The sequence below is a fragment of the Felis catus genome, chromosome X (assembly GCF_018350175.1).
Source record: "Felis catus isolate Fca126 chromosome X, F.catus_Fca126_mat1.0, whole genome shotgun sequence".
Lineage (NCBI taxonomy): Eukaryota > Metazoa > Chordata > Mammalia > Carnivora > Felidae > Felis > Felis catus.
Window position 1 is genome coordinate 33,269,412 of NC_058386.1, and position 25,184 is coordinate 33,294,595.

General features: G+C 42.1%; 1 long non-coding RNA gene across 1 annotated transcript; it reads right to left on the reverse strand.

The window, feature by feature from the left end:
• LOC123383362 lies at window positions 1-25,184 on the reverse strand. The gene is made up of 4 exons (XR_006593032.1): window positions 25,120-25,184; window positions 24,584-24,688; window positions 24,319-24,417; window positions 1-352 (listed from the first exon to the last, which is right to left on the reverse strand). It is a non-coding gene; the product is annotated as an uncharacterized LOC123383362 (long non-coding RNA).

The following is a 25,184-nucleotide window of genomic DNA, read 5'->3' on the forward strand; positions in this document are numbered from 1 at the left end:
CAGATAACAATGATCTTTTGCAAGACAGACAATTTATTTCTCCCTCACAGAAGAGTCTGACCTGGGAGGTAGACTGAGGAATAGGGAAACTGCTCTAAAAAGTCATCCAGGAACCCAGATTTCTTCTTTCTTTTTGTTTTACCAGCCCCTTGAATGGTGTCTTCATCTGTTTGTTTAAAAGTGACTTGAGGCGCCTGGGTGGCTCAGTCAGGTAAGTGTCCAACTCTTGATTTCGGCTCAGGTCATGATCTCCCAGTTCATGGGAGGGATCCCCACTCTGGGCTCGGTGCTGATAGCATGGAACCAGTTTAGGATCCTCTCTCTCTGCTCCTGCCCTGCTCACGCTCTCTCTCTCAAAAAATAAAAAGAAAAGAAAAGAAATTTAAAAAAACACTTAAAAAAAATAAGTGACTCACCACCGCTTAATCTGTATTCTGGACTGCAGAAACAGGGAAAGGGGAAGTGGAGGGCAAGAAGTTTCCTTTTAAGAATGTGACAAATATTTCACACATTTCTTTCATTGGATGGTGTATGAGAGCTGTCTCACACAGCTTGTACCAGCTTGTGAGAGGCGATTGTTAAATCTTCAAGAATTTTGCAAGCTGGTGGCTAAACACAGCCGTTATTAAAAATTAAATTATGTAAATTTACCATCAAACAAATTGTATTTTAAAAAGGCAAACATTCAAAGCTCTTCTTAGCTATTTTACTACATTGTACTATTGTCTGTGCTATCGCTGCTATTTGAATCTATGTTACCTGTATGGCAGCAACAGTCTATAATGGTCTACTGCTGATTTCTTCCCAACTCTGCATTCGGTGATCTTCTATCTTGAAATCAGATGTGGTGGGAGTGTTTACACCATAGACATCAGCAAATGCTGCACATCAAGTCTCCTCTTCCCATACCCCGACCCCTGAGAGCTGGTAGTTCAAGATTTACTGACACATCGTTGCTTCCATTATATCTCTTTGGCCAGCATTTCCTGACTTGGCCACACTAGCTGCGAGGGAAGCTAGGACGTGTAGTCTCTAGCTGGGTGGCCATAGGCCCAGCTATAACTCAGGGATTCTACTGCAAGGAAGGAGAGAATGCATATTGAAGGACAATAAGCATTCTCATGCTTTGATGTAGAAGAACTAGCTCTAGGCAGGTTTTCAGGACTGAGATCCACTCTGTCACTGGTTCCTTAGTAGAGGTGGTAATAAACTCAAAAGAGAGATTTTAGTGCTTGTCTAGTTCACCATGAAGGATTTAGTGAAAATTAGCAGTTTCAATTTACTGTAGAGACTGGGCACATGAAACAAGCCTCGCTGCACTGTGTCCAGTTCCTAGAAAATGCAAGACAATCTAGAAAAATATAAATAAATCTATAAATGTGCCAGAAAACAAGAAAATGAGCCCTTTTTACCTCCAGAAACGATGAGGAATCACTGAGGGGAAGAACAATGATACAGGATTTAAGAATGTACCTAAAACCCAAAATATGTCCGGGTGAACTCTACCCCTGGCTCCACTTTTAAGGAAATCCAAATCAAAACAGTGAGTATATTCAGATAGAAAAGAAAGTCTGTACTTTTGATTTGCTAAGGAAATGGAATGTAGAGGTACCTGACCTCTGGTTCTCTTCCCTTCCTCAAAGCGGTTCCTTATAAAGGGCGAGTCTTGTTTCAAAGTTTTAAGTCTGGGGGCACCTGGGTGGCTCAGTCGGTTGAGCATCCGACTTCGGCTCAGGTCATGATCTCACAGTCCCTGAGTTTGAGCCCCGTGTCGGGCTCTGTGCAGACAGCTCGGAGCCTGGAGCCTGCTTCGGATTCTGGGTCTCCCTCTCTCTGTGCCCCCACCTCAAAAATAAATAAACATTTTAAAAAATTAAAAACAAGTTTTAAGTCTGTAGGTATTTTTTTCTGCTGATATGCCAAACTCCATATTTTAGTCCTCAATGGAGACTCCTAAGGCAAGAAAAGATATGAGCACTGACTGGATGCAATGCTTGACTTGGGTATTTGTTTCCAGAGTGAATATCCATGCAAACTGTTTGCTCTTCCTACATTCAAGTATAATGAAGATGTTTGGACTATGTAATATGGTCAGAGATGTGTCTTGTGCATATATAACTTATATTAAATGAGCATTCTATCCAAACATTTTATCTTTTAAATCATGTTAGAACCAAGAACAAAAAAAGCCAGAAGTAAAAATATTCCAGGGTGATGGATATTAAACTATTTACTTCCTCCTCATAAAGAAGAAAATAAAATAAAAATGGTGGGTGTCTGTTTTTAGCAGCATTTTCCACAGGAGATCAGAAAAGCCATCACAGGGTCATGAATGAATTATTGGTGTTTGATGATAAGAATGACTAGTGCTTCCATTGATTTAACACAGCTGGAAAAGGCTGTGCAGATAAACAATACTTGAGGATGTTGGACCTCTCAGTTCTGGCAGGAAAGAATATAAAATTATAAAGTTATTTTAATGTTTTTAATTTATTTTTTTATAAAATTATTTTTAAATGATGTATCTATTTCTCACTTTTTGATCATTGGACACCTTCTTGTAATAACATTGAGTCCCTACTATATGTCACATGCCACTAAATCTTAAACTAAGCACAAAGATGCCCTCAAGGCGCTTACAGTCTAGAGGGGAATAAGAGAACGGTGCCTGGGTGGCTCAGTTGGTTGAGCATCTGACTTCAGCTCAGGTCATGATCTCGCAGTTCATGGGTTTGAGCCCCACATTGGGCTCTGTGCTGACAGCTCAGAGCCTGGAGCCTGCTTCAGATCCTCTCTCTCTTGTCTCTATCTGCTTGCACCCTTCCTCTCTCTCTCTCTCTCAGAAATAAATTTAAAAAAACATTATAAATAATAGAGGGGAATAAAGGATATTTCAGCTCAAATTTTTGTAAAAATATTGAGAGCAAATACATATTGACTGTTCCATTTTTATTTTATTTTATTTTTTGTTTTTGAGTGAGCTCGTGAGTGTGAATTGGGGAGGGGCAGAGGGAGAGAGAGAGAAAATATTTTTTTAAATTGTTCTTAATGTTTATTTTTGAGAGAGAGAGAGAGCATGAGCAGGGGAGGGGCAGGGAGAGAGGGAGACACAGAATCCGAAGAAGTCTCCAGGCTCTGAGCTGTCAGCACAGAGCCAGACGCGGGGCTCGAACTCACAGACCGCAAGATCATGACCTGAGCCGAAGTCGGACACTGAACTGACTGAGCCACCCAGGTGCCCAGTAGAGAAAATCTTAAGCAGGCTCCACGCTTAGTGCGGAGCCTGACTTGGGGCTCCATCCCATGATCCTGGGGTCATGACATGAGCTGAAGTCAAGAGTTGGACACTCAACTGACTGAGCCACCCAGGTGCCTCAACTGTTCCACTCTTAAAACAAGTGCTCTTTCTCAACAAGTTGGGAATGCCCAAGTTAGGAGATGTGTGGTAGTAGGCAGGAGACCTGTAATTCCTCAATTTCCTCAGCATTCAAAAAGCACAGCTTAAATGCCCTAGTTTAGAGGGAGAGATAAATCCTTTATAATAAGCCCACTTTTCCCCTAAAGAGGTTAAACTGGGAGAGGAAGGAGAGAGGACAGGACTGAGCTAATCATTTTCCACAGACACTTTGAATCTTGCTGTTGGCTATGACAGGATCCATTTTAGTGATGTATATGGATTCCCAGCTTTTCCTCCTCTCTCACCTTTTGAGAATCCCAGGTTGTTGCAGCATGGCCGCCACAATATTAAGTGGAGAGAAGGATTAGACAAAGTGAAAACACTAAGTTGATTTACATAGGAAAGGGTAGAAAACTACTCCCAGAAGACGAGAGTAGTCTGGAAAGGCTGGAGATGTGTATGAGAGGCCCTGGAGAGATTTCAGAGAGAGAGGGGGGAGCCAGGCGTGGGGGGTGAGGGGGAGTTACCATAAATGAATGAGCAGAGGAATGCTTCAAAGAGGACATGAGCGACGTCTCGCAGCGTGGTGAGATATAGTTCCTCTTCACCACTCATGAACAGACGCCAGGAAATGCATATGTAGATTTACAAGGTGCTGTAGAGTGAGACCTGTGTTTTTGTGTGTCCGTTTTTTTGTTTCGGATGTCGCACCACGACACTGTGGGCCTTAAGCAAGGGGTAAGAATGGTCACACATTCACTGAAGATAAAGGGGAAAGGATTCTGTCCAGTTGGAAACACAATACCATTTTACTGTAGGCAAGAGTGAAGTCCTTAATATGTCTCCTCCTTTCCCCTTCTATTTTCACTTATCGTCATTCCCCTGGCTCTAGAGGTGGGGGAGTGCAAAGTGCTGTGCACCAAGAATCAGTGGTTGGGAGTTGGAGTTCTTGGATCCACTCCTTAGGCCATGGGACAAGTCACTTCATCTTTTGCAGCTTCCATTTCCTCGTACGTCAAATGGGTGCGACAGCACTTGCTCTGCCTGTGTCCCAGTGTTGCGTGAGTTAAAGTGGGAAACCTCCCTGCAGAGTGTGATGGGCATGTAAGAGATGGCCTTCTTCGCTTCCTTTTCCTGAGGGCTTTGCTGTTATAGTCTCCTCTAACTTATTACTTGGTAATAAGTAATTACCTGCCCTTCCTTCCAACAGGTAGTTGCATCCTTATAGAGAGGACTTCTAAAGATTAAATATGCTCTGAAGCACGATGAAATGGTAGAATTTCAGCTCAAAACAAATAGTGCTGAGAGGTGGAAGTTGAGGCTATTTTTTATTTATTTTTAGTTTCTTTCTTTTTTGTTTTGTTTGTTTTTAGAGAGAGAGAGTATGAGTGGGGGAGAGGGGCAGAGGGAGAGAGAGAGAGTAAATCTTAAGCAGGTTCCATGCTCAGTGCGGAGCCCAACTCAGGGCTTGATCCCACGACTCTGGGATCATGACTGAGTGGAAATCAAGAGTCAGACACTCAACCAACTGAGCCACCCAGGCGCCCCATGGCTATTTTTCAAATATATCACATAGGTAGCTGTCTTTCTCACTTGAGGACAAAACTAAACAGAGTACTTCAATGTCTAATGTCTCCATTTCAAATTTAATTTTGCATTAAAGTATGGTACTAATTATCTAACCCCCACTCCTCTCAGTCCCCTAGTCCTGTTTTCAGCCTTATGTGACAAATTGACAGGCTTTCTCAGGATTTGACTTTCCAGAGCATTACTCTCATTAGGTATAGAGAAAATTAACATTAGGTTGCTTAAGTTATGTCTCTGCCACCTAATACTGGACTATTTACTGGAATTGAAATAGAAGATTAAATTTAGATGAAAATAAGTAGCATAACTTAATAATTCCCCCCCCCCCCGACTTAAAAGTTCATGCTCATGGACTGGATTGAACAGTCCACTTTTATACTGGAAATGCCATTTTTGAAACAAGAATAGCTCACATTGGATCTTCTAAGACAAAATAATGTTATATTGGAGGGGAACGGGAATGGGGAAATTTCTGAGAAAAAAAGTCCAGGAATACAAAACATAAGGTGTAGTGGGAATTACAAGAAGGTCTATCTTTTTATAGTTTTCTAGCCTTCAAAAATGAGAATGTATGACTTTAAAAACCATGAGACAACTAATTCCATTAAAAATTAAATGCGAGAAACATATCTACTTATATAATTTGCAGAGTTCACGGATGCTCCTAGGATTACTGGAACAATAACTGGCTTTACTAACTGGGCCACTTCCTCAATTTTCTGGATGAAGTCATTGAGGTCAGGGAGGTCTGGTGCCTTGCCCAAGCTAAGCTCCCACAGAGTACGTTGGCAGATCTGGACATGGAATTCGGTTTTCCTAGTGTCTTATCCAACGTGTATTCCACTCACTTGTCCATCTTTTTTTTCAAGCACGGGACTTAATTGTTATGCCTCTAGTAACCATGTACTATGGGGACATCTGGTGATCCCCCATTGGACATCTGGCGTCCACAATTCTAAGTCTGTATTTGAGCAAATGGAACAGAAGGAACAAAGTGAGGGATTCTCTCACTATTTTTAGGAGAATATCTGGATGGTATCCATGATCTCTCCTTAACCCACAGAAAATGCACAGGGTCCACTTGTCCATCTTCATAGGCTATAAAGGCAGGAGATGGGGCAGGCTCTTTGTTACTTTTCAAAAATGTTGTTAAATATAGCTGTATTTTGCAATTCAAACTATCCTGCACAGTGATAAATGCTTCTCTACTATAAATAAATGTCAAGATAGAAGATAGGAAGGCAGGGTATGGGGCAACTGTCTCGCTAGCCTATGTGTGCCATGTGCCCTGGGAGTGTTACTGGAAACTCAGCCTAGAGACTCTTCCTCTAACCCTTTCAAAGCTCATTTTGTGTTTTGTTTTGTTTTTAGTAGGCCTCATGCCCAGTGCAGACCCCAATGCTGGGCTTGAACTCACGACCCTGAGATCAAGACCTGAGCTGAGATCAACAGTCAGTCACTCGGGGCGCCTGGGTGGCTCAGTCGATTGGGTGTCCGACTTTAGCTCGGGTCATAATCTCGCAGTTGGTGGGTTTGGGCCCTGTGTTGGGCTCTGTGCTGGCAGTTCGGAGCCTGGAGCCTGCTTCGGATTCTGTGTCTCCCTCTCTCTCTGCCCCTCTCTGGCTCACGCTCTGTGTTTCTCTCTGTCTCTCAAAAATAAATAAAAATGTTTACAAATTAAAAAAAAAAAAAGAGTCACTTAACCGACTGAGCCACCCAGGCGCCCCTCATTCTGTGTGCTTTTATGTATTTTTAAAATTTATTTTTATTAAGTGTTTTTATTTCTTCTGGAAGAAAGAGTGCAAGTGGGGGAGGGGCAGAGAACGAGGGAGAGAGAGAATTCCAAGCAGGCTCCGCACTGTCAGCGCAGAGCCTGATGCGGGGCTCAAACTCACAAACTGTGAGATCATGACCTGAGCTGAAATCAAGTGTCGACGCTTAACCGACTGAGCCACCCAGATGCCCCCTGTGTGCTTTTACTACTCATTTATAATTCCCTTCTTGATTAAGATTTTGAAGACTGAAATCTAGAAATTGCCAAATAAACCCACCCAAAGCAACACAGCCAGCAAAAGGGCAGATCTGGGCTTGAAGTCAGCTCTGACCCTCTAACATGAGACTGTAACCACTTGGATTCTAAGGTCTTAGAAAGAAAAGAGAACGGCTCCCCTGCTCTTATCCCATAGTGGCTTTCTTTAGTTTTCAGAAGCAATGATACCATAAAGAGGGAGCCCTCGGGGAGTGAAAATCTCCAATCGGACACTTGATTGCAAGGATTGTGGGTTCCCCTAAAAGGCCTGGAGTTATGAGCAGGACTGAAGAGGACATATACTGCTGCTTTTGTGAATGCTGCATCAGGGGAAACTTCGATGCCGTTCGATGTTCAAGGAAAAACATCAGACTGGTGGAGGATAATTAAGCAGCAGCCAGGATTACTGAGCAGACTCTGCAAGTAATGGGGCTATTTCTGTGTTGGTAACAGGAACCGTAAGCGGCCTGAGAATGCTCCCTGTGGATTGCTGAGGTATCATCAAGCTCCCCAGGACTTCAGTTCTCAGCGTTTGGCTTGTTGCAAATTGTTTAGTGGAAGTATGCTTCTTTATCATAAAAATCCCTTGTGATGTGGGGTAGCCCAGGCACTTCCAGGTTTGGGAGTTGGTGCCAGCCTACTGAGTAGCTTAATGGAGACAATTCTCTCTAGGGTCATACCAAAACAAACAAAAACCCAAAAAACAACAAACAAAGAAAAGAAAGGAAAAGTTAAGTCAATTCGTTTACAACAGATATTACTAATCCTAGAGATATTTTTAGATGTTACATAGGCTTTTCATAACAAGGTCATGTGAAGCCAAGTACCTCCTGGATATGGCATGGGCTTGTATTAGGGGATAATCATACAAAGAGTGTTTATTAGAAATATTGAAAAGCAAAGTGCAATTTGCCTAATAATAGCCTACCCAGTGGAAAAGAATTGCTTAAACTTCTCTTGGGTGCTTTAATCTCCGTTCTGACAAAATGAAAGCCTGTTGTCAATTTAACAGTTCCTTGGTTTTTAGCTGAAAGAAAATCGAAATGGAGTGCTGCTAATGCTTGAGGTAAATGTGCAGCCTTGCAGGGCTGGAATTAACTTGTTTTCCAAATACATAAAAATATATCATAATTATACTTCATTGAGATTTTTTTCCTGCATTGTTTTATCTTCATTACGTTTCACTGTTGCCTGCCTGATATCACCAGACCTGTTGTTTGTATATTGGCCTTGCCACTCTTAGAGAAAATTAAATGGGAATCACATGTCCTCTTAAGTTTTGGGTTTTTATTTTGCTCTGTGTAACAATCATCCAAACTAGAATTAAAATGGTCAAAAGACTTAAATAGGCATTTCTCCAAAGAAGATATGCTCATGACCAATAAGCACATGAACAGACACTCATCACTAATCATTAGGGAAATGCTGGGGCGTCTGGGTGGCTCAATCAGTTAAGTGGCCAACTACGGCTCAGGTCATGATCTCACAGCTCTTGAGTTCGAGCCCCGTGTTGGGTCCTGTGCTGACAGCTCAGAGCCTGGAGCCTGCTTCAGATTCTGTGTCTCCCTCTCTCTCTACCCTGCCCCTCCCCCCCAAAAAATAAATAAACATTAAAAATATTTTTAAGAAATTGAAACCAATCATTGGGGAAGTATTAATCAAAACCATGACGAGATACCGCCTCACATTCACTAGGATGGCTACAATTAAAAAAAAAAAACAGATAATAACAAGTGCTGATGAGGATGTGGAGAAATTGGAACCCTCAAAGGTTGGTTAAACATACAGTTACCATATGATCCAGCCATTCTACTCCTGGGTATATACCCAAGAAAAATAAAAACGTATGTCCACACAAAGACTTGTACATAAATGTTCATAGGTGCTTTATTCATAGCAATCAAAAAATGGAAACAACTAAAATGTCCATCAGGTGATAAATGGACAAATAAATTGTGGTATGTCCATATCACGGAACATTATTAGGCAAAGCCAAATACCGTTGACCCTTGAGCAACATGGATTTGTTGCATGGGTGCACTTATATGCATATTTTTTTCCTATAAATACAGTGCAGTACTGTAGATGTATTTTCTCTTATAATTTTCTTAAAAATTTCTTTTCTCTAGTTTACTTTATTGTAAGAATACAGCATATAGTGCGTATAACATACAAAATATATGTTGATCGTGTTTGTGTTGTCGGTAAGACTGCCGGTCAACAGTAGGCTATTGACTGCCTTTCGACTCCCCCCAAACCTAAGTTTTGGGGGAGTCAAAAGTTACATGCAGATTTTCAATTGTGTAGGGGTTGGTGCCCCTAAACCCCAGACTGTTGAAGGGTCAACTGTAAATGAATAAAGTACTGACACATGTTACAACATGTGTCGTAAACCTTGAAAACGTTATGCTAAGTGAAAGAAGCCAGACACAAAAGACCACGCACTGAATGATTTCATTTATGAAATGTCCAATATAGGCAATTCTGTAGGGACAGAAAGAAATTATTGGTTGTTTATAACTGGAGGATTGGGGGAAAGTGGGAAGTGAGTGCTGATGGTTATGGGGTTTCTTTTCGGAGTGATGAAAATGTTCTAAAATTGATAGTGGGGATTACTGTACAACCCTGTACACTTTAAATGGGTGAATTGCATGGTATGTAAACATATCTCATATATATTGGATATTTATATGCATATATACATGTGTGTATGTACTTGAATAATACAAAGAACTTTCTATGGGTATATATTTTGAGGCAAATATCACAGGTTTACTTAGTTTTTTTTTAAGTTATGTATTTATTTTGAGGGGGGGGGGAGGGGAAGAGAGAGAGGGAGAGAAGACGATCCCAAGCAGGCTCTGCACTGTCAGCGCAGAGCCTGATACAGGGCTGGAGCTCACGATCCATGAGCTCATGACCTGAGCCAAAATCAAGAGTCAGACGCTTAATCGACCGAGCCACCCTGGCACCTCTCATAGGTCTACTTATAAGGAAGAATGACATTATTCTCTTTATCCCTTGTGGGCCTGTTGACAACAGTCGGCAGCTTTCTGCCAGCATCATCTTACACTTTCCGGGCATGTGATAGATGCAGGGGAAAGGAAACCTCAGAGTGAGGAATGTCTAGGGGGAAACGTCTGCATGCTAAACTTCCCCCCAATTCGTCTTTTTCATCTCTTTGGAGAGGTAGAAAGTGAGTGAGCTATATGAAGCAACTTCTGTCGTGGTTTAATCCAACAGCTGTACTCGAGCGCCTTAATCAGCATTGCATTGAGGCAGGAACTGTGGGGAGACACAGACATAAGGGACCGGGAGATTCTTCTCTAACCAGTCAACAGTACACGAGTGGATGGAAGTCAACTATTGATCTGAGAGCTGAATGTAATACAAGCCCGAGATATACCAGGAGTCTGAGTACCGCAACAAAGCATAGGTTGCCCTCAGGCTAGATAAATAACAGCAAAAGGGCATAATTCTATTTGGTAAATGCAAAGCACATGGCATCGGAGCCAGTCACATGTTAAAGCAGTTCCTGAAACATACTGATTGTCAGTGCGTGTCAAAGGTTTTATTCAAGCTTATAGCAAGAAAAGGTGAAGAATCTTTCTGGAATGGGATTCTTTAAATTACTGTTTGAAGTATAACATACACACAGTTAAGTACATCACTCTTAAGTGTACAGCTTGGTGAATTTTTAGTTGTGTAGCCACAATCCAGATTGTGGTACAGAACATTCCCACCACCAGAGAAATCTCCCTCATGCCTCTTCCCCATCAACACTGCTTTATCTTATGTAGGCCACCACTGATGAATCTTGCCTGCTCTTGAACTTCATGTAAATGAAATTATATCATAGGTTTTCTTTTGTGCAGGGCTTTCTTTTGCTCTACAAAAAATTGCCTATGAGCTTCATCCATGCTTTTTTTGTGGAGCAAGAGTTGATTCATTTTTATTGCTGCGTGGTATCCCATTGTATGAATAAGCCACAGTTTACCTGTCTATTTAGGTGTTCTTGGACATTAGAATTGCTTCTGGTGTTCCACGATTAGAAATAATGCAGTTGTGGGCGTGCCTGGCTGGCTCAGTTGGAAGAACATGTGACTCTTGATAGTAGACTATCAAGACTATAGATGTGACTCTTGGTAGTTAGTTTGAGCCCCTCATTGGTTTTAGAGAGTAGAGATGACTTAAAATTAATTAATCAATGAATGTTAAAAAAGGAAAGAATGCAGTTGTGACCCTTCTTGCATGAGGTTTTTGGTGGAATGTGCACTACTTTCTCTTAGGTACATGCCCAGGAGTGGAGTTGCTGGGTCACAGGGTTTGCACAAGCATAGTTTTTGGAGATAATGCCAGAAAGTTTTCCCAAGTGATTGTACACATTTCCACTCCTCCCAGCAATGAATGAGAGTACCACTGGGAGAGATTTTTTAATAGGGTGAGCGTGTGGTTAGATCCTGATGTTAAACTAGGTAGTAGAAAGAAGGTCTGGCTCTAGGTTACAGACAAGAAAGATGGTTGGCTGTGCGGTTAATGTATTGTGAGCATAAATTTCACTTCCAAGATAGGGCTCTAAATCTCGTCGACACTTATCAGAAAAGTGCCCAAACATTTTTATCAGAGATATAAATACTTTCCAGGAGAGGTTGTTAGTAACATCCTCAGTAAGTTCTGGCCCAGTCCACCTTTGCTAAGGTTTGAGAACATTTTTGTTCCCATAGACCTAAGTTCAATGCCAGGTATGCCATTTAGTAATTCTATGACTTTTGGCAAAATGACTTCTTAAACTCTTTGTGCCTTTGTTTCCTTAGCTGTTGGATGGGGACAAGAATATCTACCACAGAGGACTAGTCTAGGGTTTTCATGCCCAGCATAGAGCAAGCTTTCAATGAATTCTAGCTTTCCCCACTCCCTCATTCCCTCCCTCTCTTTCTTCCTTTTTTTTCTCTTCCTTCCTTTCTTTTTCTTGGAGAGGTCAAGTGAATTTATAATAGTAGTGACAACATTGTGCCTTTATAATATCTTAAACAAAAATGTCCAGGGTGATGCTGAGGAAAATGAGAGGGTGGAAGATGGTTGGAGAAGAGAAAAGAATAAAAAATGTTGAAGGGCAAGAAATCATGTCCCCATCCTAAAAATAAAGTTCTCCATAATATGCCTGCTATGGGACTGGGGAAGTGGCCAGCAGAATAGAACACCTGATATTTTGAAAATTAAAGCTCACTGTCTATATCAGTATTAAGCACACACATATGCACACTAGAAAACAGACTGATTCAGCCTTAATGGCAATGAACTGCCATCAGATTTGCACTGTACTGAAAATATGTCCATATGAAAGTATATCAAAATTAAAATCTCATTTGCATATATAATATCAGTTAGAGCAAATGTTCATTGCATGATAATGCTCCCTCCAGGAGAGGCCATTAGGTTGATTTGCATTCATTTAAATGTTCAGGCGGATGTTGATTTTGTCTGTGCAATTGCTAGGGTAGTTTATTGTGCTACTAAAACAGTTACAAAATTGCATAGAAGCTAGCTGTAACATACAAATGTGGTAACTGATGGGCAGACTGTAATGAAAACTTCTCAGGTAGAGGCACTTGGGTGGCTCAGTCAGTTAAGCGTCCGACTTTGGCTCAGACCATGATCTCGTGGTCCGTGGGTTCGAGCCTCACGTTGGGTTCTGTGCCTGCTTAAGATTCTGTGTCTCCCTTTTTCTGTGCCTCTCCCCTGCTCGTGCTCTCTCTCTCAAAAATAAATAAGACATTTAAAAAAATCAAACTTCTCACAGAAATAGACACCCTTTCTTCAGTGTGAGCAAAGAAACTGAAACTAATTTCCTGACACAAATCTCCCCCGCCCCTTGCACCATCACCCCCAACCATGTTATGCTTGTGGCAGGAATTCATGAATGAATGGCAAGTCATTTTTACAAGAAGCAAAATAAATAAGTTACATGCTATGTTAGAAGATGCAGTAGATTGCAAGCATGGCCACAAATACCTCCCATCCCTGTTTGAGCACGCTTTTACCATGTTATTTTGTGGTATGGCTTTGCAGCTCTTCTTACCAAGAATTGGAATCTATTTCTCAACCTCTTAAAAATCTAGGCTGGCCATGTGACTTGCTTTGGCCAATCAGACATTAGCAAAGAAGACACACAAGCCAGGTTTGAAAAGTGCTAGCTCACTGCGGCTTACTCCCTAACTGCTCTTTGAACCCTGAGACCACTATGGGAATGAATCAAAGAAAGACTGTTAGAGGATGAGAAAACTACATGGAAGAGATCAGAGGTTTCTGAGCCTGCCAACCATGAGAAATGTGAACGGGGCCATTCTGGATCATTCAGCCATCAGCTGACCTGCCAGCTGAGCACAGATGCACGCGCTAACCCAGAAGAGATCAGCTGAATCAGTTTAGGATAGAAGACCTGCCCAGCCAACCCTCAGTATCATGTGCTAAATAAAACGGCTGTTGTTTTAAGCTGCTAAGTTTGTAGTGTTTTGTTATGCAGAAGTAGCTAACTGGTACTGAAGGTTATAAATACTTCAGAGAAAAATAGAGCAGAGAACGAGAGAGTAGAAGTGTTCATGTGTATGGGTTTGTGTGTGTATGGGGGTGGTGGGAATGACTTGTGATGTTAAATAATTTTGTCAGGGAAGGCTTCGCTGAGCAGATGACATTTGAGTAAACATTTGAAGTAGAGAAGTGATTCTTGTGGTTGAGAGATGAGAATAGCAAGTAGGAAGTTCCTGATGCATAGTGTGTCTGGCTTTTTTGAAGAAAAGCAAGGTCAACTGTAGGAGATGAGGGCAAAGAGGTCACAGGAGGCCAAATATTCTATGAAGTTCCCTATTCAAATCCAGGAAGAGGATTCTAATATATAGGAGGTGGTGCCCCAAAGGCTTGCTGTGTCTCATATGAGACCATGCTAATCAATCAGTCCAGAGGTAAAAAAAAACTAACACAAGCTGAGCCAATCATTTTCTTCCTCCTGGAAATGTGAAACTTGGGATACAGAGACCCAGAGGTTGGGAGGTGTTAGAGTTCAAGTCACCTTCCTGTCTGAACTTGAGGCCCAGGATCCACAGCCAGTACTAGCTGTTGAATTTCTGGAGCTGGCCTGCTTCTTTTCCATTTGAGGCTCGGGAGCTAAACTTGTTTTCGAGCCTTTGGAATACCCCTGAAGGATTACAATGCATTGGCTCTTACACTCTATCTTTTTTTTTTTTTCAATAAAGCAAAGTTAATTTCGGTTGCTTGCAAATAAAAGAGCCTTAACTAATATAATCATCTGTGATTTCTTTCTTGTTGCTTAATATATGCCTTCTCTTCTGAAATGGATTATTCATTTCTTAGAGACAAGAATAATTTCTTCAATTTATTTTGTATCCTTCCTCTACCCAGCTGTGCTTATAGGACAAGATAATGACAGCTAAGCATTCATTCAGTGTCTATAATGTGTCAAGCACTGTGCTAAGTGCTTATATAAATTATCTTATTTAAACTTCACAGTAACTCATGAACAATTTCTCTGATGATCTCCATTTCTACCCAGAGGAAACAGATGCCAGAGAGGTGACATGGCTGATAAATGGTTAAGTGCGGATTCAAACCTGGGCAGTTCCATTGCAGAGCCCACATTCTTTCAGGACCCAGCCCTTAGCATGTACTTGTGTATGGATTCATTGAAGAGTACTGAGTATCCACAAAATCACCTCCTGGGATAATCAACTGGACTTCACCTTCCAGGCAGGGCTTCTGCCAAGTCCATTCACTGTGGGTAGAGAGGCTTCATTCTAGGACCTCACTCTCAATGACAGGCTAGGTGGTATGATGTACACACTCCAGAAAACCATTCCTGCTCAGAAAGTGTTCCTTATCCCAGGGCACCTGAGCAGCTCAATTGGTTAAGCGTCCAACTTCAGCTCAGGTCATGACCTCACGGTCTGCGGATTCAAGCCCCTTGTCGGGCTCTGTGCGGACAGCTTGGAGCCTGGAACCTGCTTCAGATTCTGTGTCTCCTTCTCTCTCTGCCCCTCTGCCTCTCATGCTCTGTCTCTCTCTGTCTCACAAAAATAAATAAAATGTTAAAAAGAATTAAAAAAAAAAAGTGTTCCTTAGCCCATCAGGGCCAGACATGACATAAAGGGTCACATTTGGGGTTAAAATTCTTGTTAAGATGGAAATAAGTTATGCAAATGTGAGTGTGTATAACATGACATGAATTCATTAACGCACATCAGTACATACTAATTTACCAAGGGGGGGAAAAACACCCCTGGGAGGGCAGGGCCTGTGTCTACTCATCACTGCATCTCAAGTGCCTCATGCCCTACCTGTCACACAGTAGGTACTCAACTGAAAAATGTCCAAATGAATGGGATGAAAGAAAAGAGTTAGACATCAGAGAATCAGCGTCTAGCTGGGATAGTTCAGATACACGCAATGACCCACTCTTGATGGCTGTATATGCATCTTACTATATGAGTTTTACAATTCTTTTGATTTGCAGGGGTTTCTGTGTTGGAGATTTGCTGTGAGCTTAGATGAGGCCACTCCCCTGTGTTTTAGAGGTAGGTCTCCCAGGAAGGATGGCATAACAGTTTGAGTTAACGATCCAGACTGTCACAGAGGAATGCAATAGAACAGCCATGATCACATCCTTTGACTCTGGTTTGAGGGAAGAACAGACACCCATTGGATCAGCCATAGGGAGCTGGAAGGCAGATGAGAAACAAGTGCAGAGAAGTTGTCTGGTGCAATGGGGAAGAACACTGGGGTAGAATGGTTCAGTGACTCCAATTCCTTCTCCTTTCCTGTCCAGATGCTCTTAACCATGTAACTGCAGTACCCTCCCTGGATGGGGTGAACTCCCCTGTCCCTTAACTTTAAGTTCAGCCTAAGGACTTTATTGGGCCAATGGGATGAGGTAGAAATGATGCCGTGCCGGTTCTCAGCCTAACAAGAGACTTTGCGTGTTTCCCCTTGTGTCTTACCTTTCTACTAACCATAAAGAGAGTGTGCCACGCCGGCGCCAGCTTTGTAGTTCCAGATGGTAACAGACTCAACAGAGTAGAGTCACCTCCAACTGAGCTCAGCCTAAATCAGCTGACTCTCATCTAATCCACAGATACATGAGAGTAAATGATTCTGGTTTTAAGCCACTGACTTTTGGGGCAGCAGTTTGTGACAAAGTCTAATTGATACCAGCACCTTACTTGTGAAAAATAGAACTCTCTGGCTCTTTTGCTAACTGGCTATGTGACTATGGACAAAGTATTTAAACTTTCTGAGCCTCAGTTTCCTCATCAGTAGAGTGGGCATGATAACACCTACCTTATCTTTTAGGGCTGCTAAGAGGAATATCAAAGATACACGTAAAGATCTTAACAAATAAATAATAGAGTCTTGCTTTTTCTTACTGGAGATAATTGATTCTCTCTACAATACTTCTTACGTGCTTTTTTTTTTCTTTCTTGGTGTGTCATAGGGTTCTCATTTAAAATTCCACATTGTCTCAACTGTTCTACCCCGTGACAAAGTTTTAATGAGGAAACACGGGGCCTCTGGGGCCCATGATGTTGGTGGGAGCAGCTGGCAGACTGAAAGAACTTCAAGAGGAATAATGAAACTCAAGTGAACAAAATCAGTACCTCCCCACTTGATGGCTTTTCTCTGGTGTTTGGTTTACTGAGAAACCATTCCCTGCTACCTAGAGGGAGGATATGGAACCACCTTAAATGACGCAGCTGTCCTTCATCTCCTGGCTGCCCTTGGTATGAGAGGCCTAGAGTTGAACCAGAAGATAAAAGGAGGTACAGGGAAATCAAATCTCACCAGTCATCCTAACCCGAGACCTCCCAACCCCAACGGTACTACATTCAGTAGGCTGGAAATGCAGAATTGCCCAATCCTTAGACCCAGACAATCCAGCCACCAGCTACTGCTCCACCTCTGAGCTTACAACACATTCTCTCTCCCCACCTCATTTTCCATTTAATTATGTGCTGCCCCATGACACCAATGTGCTACTCCATAATTAAGAGCATGTTATTTCAGTGCCATGCGGTTTCATTGTAATTTTACTTTTCACACTTTTTCTATTATGTTGGCTGCTGATAGGAATAGAATATTTCCATGACCAAACAGATTTACAGATTTACAGTCAGCTTGTGAGAGTTTAATGTCAAGATATTATAGAACTACCTATCAGGGAAGAAATGGTTCAGTGGAATCAGACTTAACGATTAATCGGGCTTTTCAGATTTAAAACAAAAATCAAGGAACACATCAAGCAGATTTTGTATAATTTACAGGTATTAGTAAGTACATAGGAGAATCCTTATTGCATAATACTCATTATTTGTTCTATTTTTTTAGGGAGGGGGGAGGGAGAGAGCATGAGCATAGGAGGCACAGAGAGAGAAAGAGGGAGAGAGAGAATACTAAGCAGGCTTCATGCTCAGCATGGAACAATTAACATGATTCATCACATCATTAAAAGAAAGGACAAAGAGGATTTGATCCTCTCAATAGATGCAGAGAAAGCCTTTGACAAAATACAGCATCCTTTCTTGATAAAAACCCTCAAGAAAGTAGGGATAGACGGAGCATACCTCGAGATGATAAAAGCCATATATGAGCGACTCAATGCTAATATCATCCACAATGGGGAAAACCTGAGAGCTTTCCCCCGAAGGTCAGGAACAAGACAGGGATGTCCACTCTCGCCACTGTTATTCAACATAGTAGTGGAAGTCTTAGCCTCTGCAATCAGACAACACAAAGAAATAAAAGGCATCCAAATCGGCCAGGAGGAGGTCAAACTTTCACTCTTCGCAGATGACACGATACTCTATATGGAAAACCCAGAAGATTCCACCAAAAAACTGCTAGAACTGATTCACGAACTCAGCAAAGTTGCAGGATATAAAATCAATGCACAGAAATCGGTTGCATTCCTATACACCAACAATGAAGTGACAGAAAGAGAAATCAAGGAATCGATCCCATTTACAGTGGCACCAAAAACCATTAAATACCTAGGAATAAATCTAACCAAAGATGTGAAAAATCTATACACTGAAAACTATAGAAAGCTGATGAAAGAAATTGAAGAAGACACAAAAAAATGGAAAAAGATTCCATGCTCCTGGATAGGAAGAACAAATATTGTTAAAATGTCGATACTACCCAAAGCAATCTACATATTCAATGCAATCCCTATCAAAGTAACACCAGCATTCTTCACAGAGCTACAACAAATAATCCTAAAATTTGCATGGAACCAGAAAAGACCCCGAATAGCCAAAGCAATCTTGAATAAGAAAACCAAAGCAGGAGGCATCACAATCCCAGACTTCAAGCCATACTACAAACCTGTAATCATCAAGGCAGTATGGTACTGGCACAAGAACAGACACTCAGATCAATGGAATAGAATGGAGAACCCAGAAATGGACCCACAAACGTATGGCCAACTCATCTTTGACAAAGCAGGAAAGAATATCCAATGGAATAAAGACAGTCTCTTCAGCAAGCGGTGCTGGGAAAACTGGGCAGCGACATGCAGAAGAAAGAACCTGGACCACGTTCTTACACCATACACAAAAATGAACTCAAAGTGGATGAAAGACCTCAATGAAAGACAGGAAGCCATCAAAATCCTCAAGGAGAAAGCAGGCAAAAACCTCTTTGATCTTTCCCGCAGCAATTTCTTACTCAACACGTCTCCAGAGGCAAGGGAAACAAAAGCAAAAATGAACTACTGGGACCTCATCAAAATAAAAAGCTTCTGCACAGCAAAGGAAACAATCAACAGAACTAAAAGGCAACCGACAGAATGGGAGAAGATATTTGCAAATGACATAGCAGATAAAGGGTTAGTATCCAAAATCTACAAAGAACTTATCAAACTCAACACACAAAAAACAAATAATCCAGTGAAGAAATGGGCAAAAGACATGAACAGACACTTCTCCAAAGAAGATATCCAGATGGCCAACCAACACATGAAAAAATGCTCAACTTCACTCTTCATCAGGGAAATACAAATCAAAACCACAATGAGATACCACCTTACATCTGTCAGAATGGCTAACAGTAACAACTCAGGCAACAACAGATGTTGGCCAGGATGCTGAGAAAGAGGATCTCTTTTGCATTGTTGGTGGGAATGCAAGCTGGTGCGGCCACTCTGGAAAACAGTATGGAGGTTCCTCAAAAAACTAAAAATAGAACTACCCTATAACCCAGCAATGGCATTACTAGGCATTTATCCACGGGATACAGGTGTGCTGTTTTGAAGGGACACATGCACCCCCATGTTTATAGCAGCACTATCCACAATAGCCAAAGTATGGAAAGAGCCCAAATGTCCATCGATGGATGAATAGATAAAGAAGATTTGGTATATATATATATATATATATATATATATATATATACACAATGGAGTATTACTCGGCAATGAAAAAGAATGAAATCTTGCCATTTACAACTATGTGGATGGAACTGGAGGGTATTATGCTAAGTGAAATTAGTCAGAGAAAGACAAATATCATACAACTTCACCCATATGAGGACTTTAAGAGACAAAACAGATGAACATAAAGAGAAGGGAAACAAAAATAATACAAAAACAGGGAGGGGGACAAAACAAAAGAGACTCATAAATATGGAGAACAAACAGGGTTGCTGGAGGGGTTGTGGGAAGGGGGATGGGCTAAATGGATAAGGGGCATTAAGGAATCTACTGAAATCATTGCTTCACTATATACTAACTAATTTGGATGTAAATTTAAAAACATAAAAAATAAAGTTAAATTAAAAAAAAATTTGCTTGTCCATACAGAATAGGCTCGATGATATTAAAATAATTCCTGCTTTCTAGACACTAGGAGTTAGGCAGATGAACACACATACACACACACGTGCATGATGCACACAGTGGGGAGGCTTTATCTCATTTATTTTTTGCCATATTCCTAATACCAAGAATAGTTTTTGGCACACAACAGGCAAATATACACACAAAAATTTCTTGAGTACCTACAACATGCCAGATAGTGTTCTAGGTACTAGGGATACAACATTGATAAAACAGAAATGCATGTTTTGTGGAGCTTATATTGAACATGTGGGAGACAGAAGATAAATAAATGAATACAATATTTAGTATGTTAGATGGGACAAGAACTATGGGGGAAAATAAAGCAGGAATGGAGGATAGAGGGTGCTGGGGTTAAGTGGGAGAGTCATTGTTTTAAATCAGGCAGTCAAGGGGCACCTGGGTGGCTCAGTCGGTTAAGTAATTGACTCGTGATTTCAGCTCAGGTCATGATCTCATGATCATGAGATCAAGCCATGCATCAGGATCCACATTCAGCGTGGATTCTCTCCCTCTCCCTCTGCCCCTCCCCTGTTGCTCTCTCTCTATCTCTATCTCAAAAAAGTATTAAAAATAATTTAAAAATAAAAAAATACTTTAAAAAATAAATAAATCAGGCCGTCAAGGAAGACCTCAGAGATAGAGGACCTTTGAGGAGAAATATAAAATTGAGAGAGTGAGCCCTGATGATATCCGGGGAAGAGAGTTCTAGGTAGAGGGAACAGTCAGTGCACCAGCCTTGTGTGTGGATGGAATGGGAAGGAGGCCAGGTTGAATACAGTGCAGTGAACTAGGAAGACTATGGAAGAGGATGGGTTTAGAAAGATGGTATGGATTGGGTCATGTAGGGACTTAGGGATGATTATAAAAATCAGGTTTTTACTCTGGAGACAGTGGTGAATTTGCAACAGATAAATGACATGTCTGGAATTGTAGTTTTTTTTTTTTAATTTTTTCTCAACGTTTATTTATTTTTGGGACAGAGAGAGACAGAGCATGAACGGGGGAGGGGCAGAGAGAGAGGGAGACACAGAATCGGAAGCAGGCTCCAGGCTCTGAGCCATCAGCCCAGAGCCTGACGCGGGGCTCCAACTCCCGGACCGCGAGATCGTGACCTGGCTGAAGTCGGACGCTTAACCGACTGCGCCACCCAGGCGCCCCTGGAATTGTAGTTTTAAAAGATCATTCCAGCTACTGTGGGAGAATAGATTATAGGAGGCAAAGGGCAGAAGCAAGGAGACCAGTTGGGCTGTTTGTAACAACACAGCAGAGATGATGGTGGTTGGACAAGGACATTAGCAGCACAAGTTGTGAGAAGTGGCCAGATTCTAGATGTGTTTTGAAGGGTAGAATAGACAGGATTTGCTAATGGATTGGATGGAGTATGAGAAAGAGAGGAATAAAAAAAATGTAAGGTTTTTTGGTTCAGTATCAATATAAAGAGAGTTGCCATTAAACAAGATAGGGAAGACCTTGAAAGGAAGACCTGGGGGAAATATCAAGAGCTGGATGTTGTACAGGGTAACTTTCATATTCCTATTAGTCATCAAGGTGACTGAGGGTAATCAGCAGTTTCCTGGATGGGGTCTGCAACTCAGAGGAAGTTTTCAGACCAGAGACATGAATCTGGGATTCATTAACAAATGACTAGAGTTTAAAATTTTTTTAAATGTTTAATCTTATTTTTGAGAGACAGAGAGAGACAGCATGAGTGGGAGAGGAACAGAGAGAGAGAGGGAGACAGAATCCGAAGCAGGCCCCAGGCTCCGTGCTGTTCAGCACAGAGCCCGACTCAGGGCTCAAACCCACAAACTGTGAGATCATGACCTGAGATGAAGTTGGACGCCTGACTGAGCCACCCAGGCGCACAAATGACTAGAGTTTAGAAACACAAGACTGGATTAGATCACAGGTGCTTGATAAATATTTGATAGTTGGTAAAAAAAAAAATATATATATATATATATATATATATATATATACACACACTATCTCTTCTGTTAGAACACATTTTCCATAAAAATGAGCTTATATGCAATTGCAAATAGGGGATCAATGTCAATATAATGTGGAAGTTGTATTGGAGTATAATTATAATCTTCAGCAAGAAAGGAAAAACGACTTAACTTGCCTGCTGCACAGTTGGGAGCCTTTTAAGCTTTATTAAAAAAAACCCTTACAGGTGAGGATCTGCACCCAAGACTTCCTCCCCAGGAAGGTACACCCCAGCCTTGCATGGTTCTTGCATCAGACAGATTGCACCCCCTACTGTGCTCCTCTTAATAGTAGCCTCACTGTCTTAGAACTGTGCTTCTATCTGTATCTCCTCAGCTCTATCAAGGCAGAATTCTCTCTATTGGTTCCTTAAATGTTTAATATCCCTGGAGGCAGCCTTTAACCATACCAAGGTGTGTGTCTGAGGTGTCAAAATTATTACCTGAGATATTCATCTTTTTCTTATTTTATCAATATTCTGCTAATAATGTTGTATAAGTTCTGAGTGTTCTACTCCGACTTGAATTATTTTCTACTAGTCCTATTAATTTTAGTGTTATTTTACAAAATGTGATTTTTTTTCAGGGAATTGACTGTATACATGTAGTTGACATATTACTTCTGCCACATCTTTCCTAGCATCTTTTCCTATAGGAACTATAACTTCCCCCTCAGGTAAGGCTGTCAATCTATTAATGGCGCATCACCCATGATAGCCAATCAGAATACCCCACCAACCTGGCCATGGTGATTGGTCCAAGGACAGGCACATGACCCAGGAGAGCCATTCAGACTACACTACATACCTGACCCTGGTGAATGGTCCAGGGCTAGGCATATGACCAGGATAATGAATCAGAATACACTACCTACCAGGTCATGGTGATTAATTCTAGGATGGACCTATACCTCAGAGAGACAATCAGAACACCACCCACCTGGCCATGGTGACTGGGCCAGGGATGGTCACATGACCCAGTAGCCAGTCAGAATATACTACCTACCTGGCCATGGTCATTGGTCCAGTGATAGTCACAAGATCCAGGAGGGTCAATCACAATACATAACCAACTGGCCTGGAGATTGGTTCATGGAGAATCATGTGACCCAGGATAGCCAATCAAAATACACAACCTACTAGCCATGGTGATGGGTCCAGGGATATTCACATTACCCAGGGGAGCAAATCAGAATACACTACCTACCTGGCCCAGGTGATTGGTCCAGGGTTCAGCAATGACCCAGGATAGCCAATCAGAATACACTACCTACCTGGCCATGGTGATTTGTCCAGGGGGAGGCACATAACCCAGGAGAGCCATTCGGAATACACTACCTACCTGGCCATGGTGATTTGTCCAAGGCTAGGCACATGACCCAGGAGAGCCAATCAGACAATATTACCTTCCCTAACATGGTGATTTGTCCAGGGATAGGTGCTTGACCCAGAATAGTCCTATGAGCATACATTAACTACCTGGCCATGGTGATTTGTACATGGTGATAGGCATATGACTCAAGAGAACCAATCAGAATACAGTACCTACCTGGTCACAGTGATTGGTCCAGAGATCAACACATGACCCTGGATAGGCACTCAGAATACACTACCTACCTGGCCATGGTCATTGGTTCAGGGGTAGTCACATGACCCAGCCAATAAAAATACACAACCTACAGGGCCATGGTGAGTAGTTTATGGATGGACACAACCCTGGATAGCCAAACAGAATTCACCACAAACACGGCCATGGTGATTAGTCCAGGTATAGGCATAAGACCCAGATAGTCATTCAGAATACACTACTACCTGACCATGGTGATTGGGCCAGCAATAGTCACAAGATTGAGGGGGCAAATCAAAATACACAGCCAAGGGCTGGTGTTTGGTCCAGGGAGAATCACATGACCCAGGATAGCCAATCAAAATACACAACCTACTGGCAATGGTGAGTGGTCAAGGGATATTCACATGACCCAGGAGATCCAATCAGAATATACTACCTACCTAGCACAGTGATTGATCCAGGGATAGCCAAATGACCCTGATAGCCAAACAGAATACAATACCTCCTGGCCACAGGATTGGTTCAGGGATAGGCACATGACCCAAATAGCCAATCAGATTACACTACCTACCTGGCAGTGGTGATTTCTCCAGGGCAAGGCACATGACACATGAGAGCCAATGGGAATACATCCTGGCCACAGTGATTGGTCCAGGGATAGGTACATGACCCAGGATATGCAATCAGAATATAAGAACGACCTGGCCTAGGTGACTGATCCAGTGCTAGCCACATGACTCAAGAGAGCCAATCAGAATACACTACCTTCCTGGTCCTGGTGATGGGTCAGGGCTAGGCACATAACCCAGAAGAGCCAATCAGATTATACTAGCTAACTTACCATGATAATTGGTTGAAGGTAGTCACATGATCCAAGATAGCCAATTAAAATTCACCAACTACATGGCCATGGAGATTAGTCCAGGGATAGGCACATGACCTATGAGAGAGAATCAGAATTCACTACCTCTTGGCCTTGATGATTGATCCAGGGATAGCCACATGACCCAGGATATCCAATCAGAACACACTACCTACCTGGATGAGGTGATTGGTCCAGGCCTACACACAAGACCCGAAAGAGGCAATCGGAATACACTACCTACCTTGCCACCGTGATTGCTCCAACGGTAGTCACATGATCCAGGATAGCCAGTGAGAATTCACCAATTACGTGGCCATGGTGATTAGTCCAGGGATAGGCACATGACCTATGAGGGCCAGTCAGAATTCACTACCTCCTGTCCCTAGTGATTACTCCAAGGTTAGGCACATGACCTAGGACATCCAATCAGAACACACTACCTACGTGGCCAAAGTGATTGGTCCAGGGCTAGGCACATGACCCAGGGGAGCCAATCAGAATACACTTCCTACTTTGCCATGGTGATTGGTCCAAGGGGAGTCACATGATCCAAGAGGCCAGGTAGAATTCACCAACTATGTGGCTATAGTATTTAGTCCAGGGATAGGGACATGACCTATGAGAGCCAGTCAGAATACACTGCCTCCTGGCCAAGGTGACTGGTCCAGGGATAGGCACATGACACAGGATATCCAACCACAATACACTCCCTACCTAGACAAGGTGACTGGTGAAGGGCTAGCACATGACCCAAGAAAACCAATCAGAATACACTACCTTGGGGCACCTGGGTGGCTCAGTTGGTTGAGAGTCAGACTTCGGCTCAGGTCATGATCTCACAG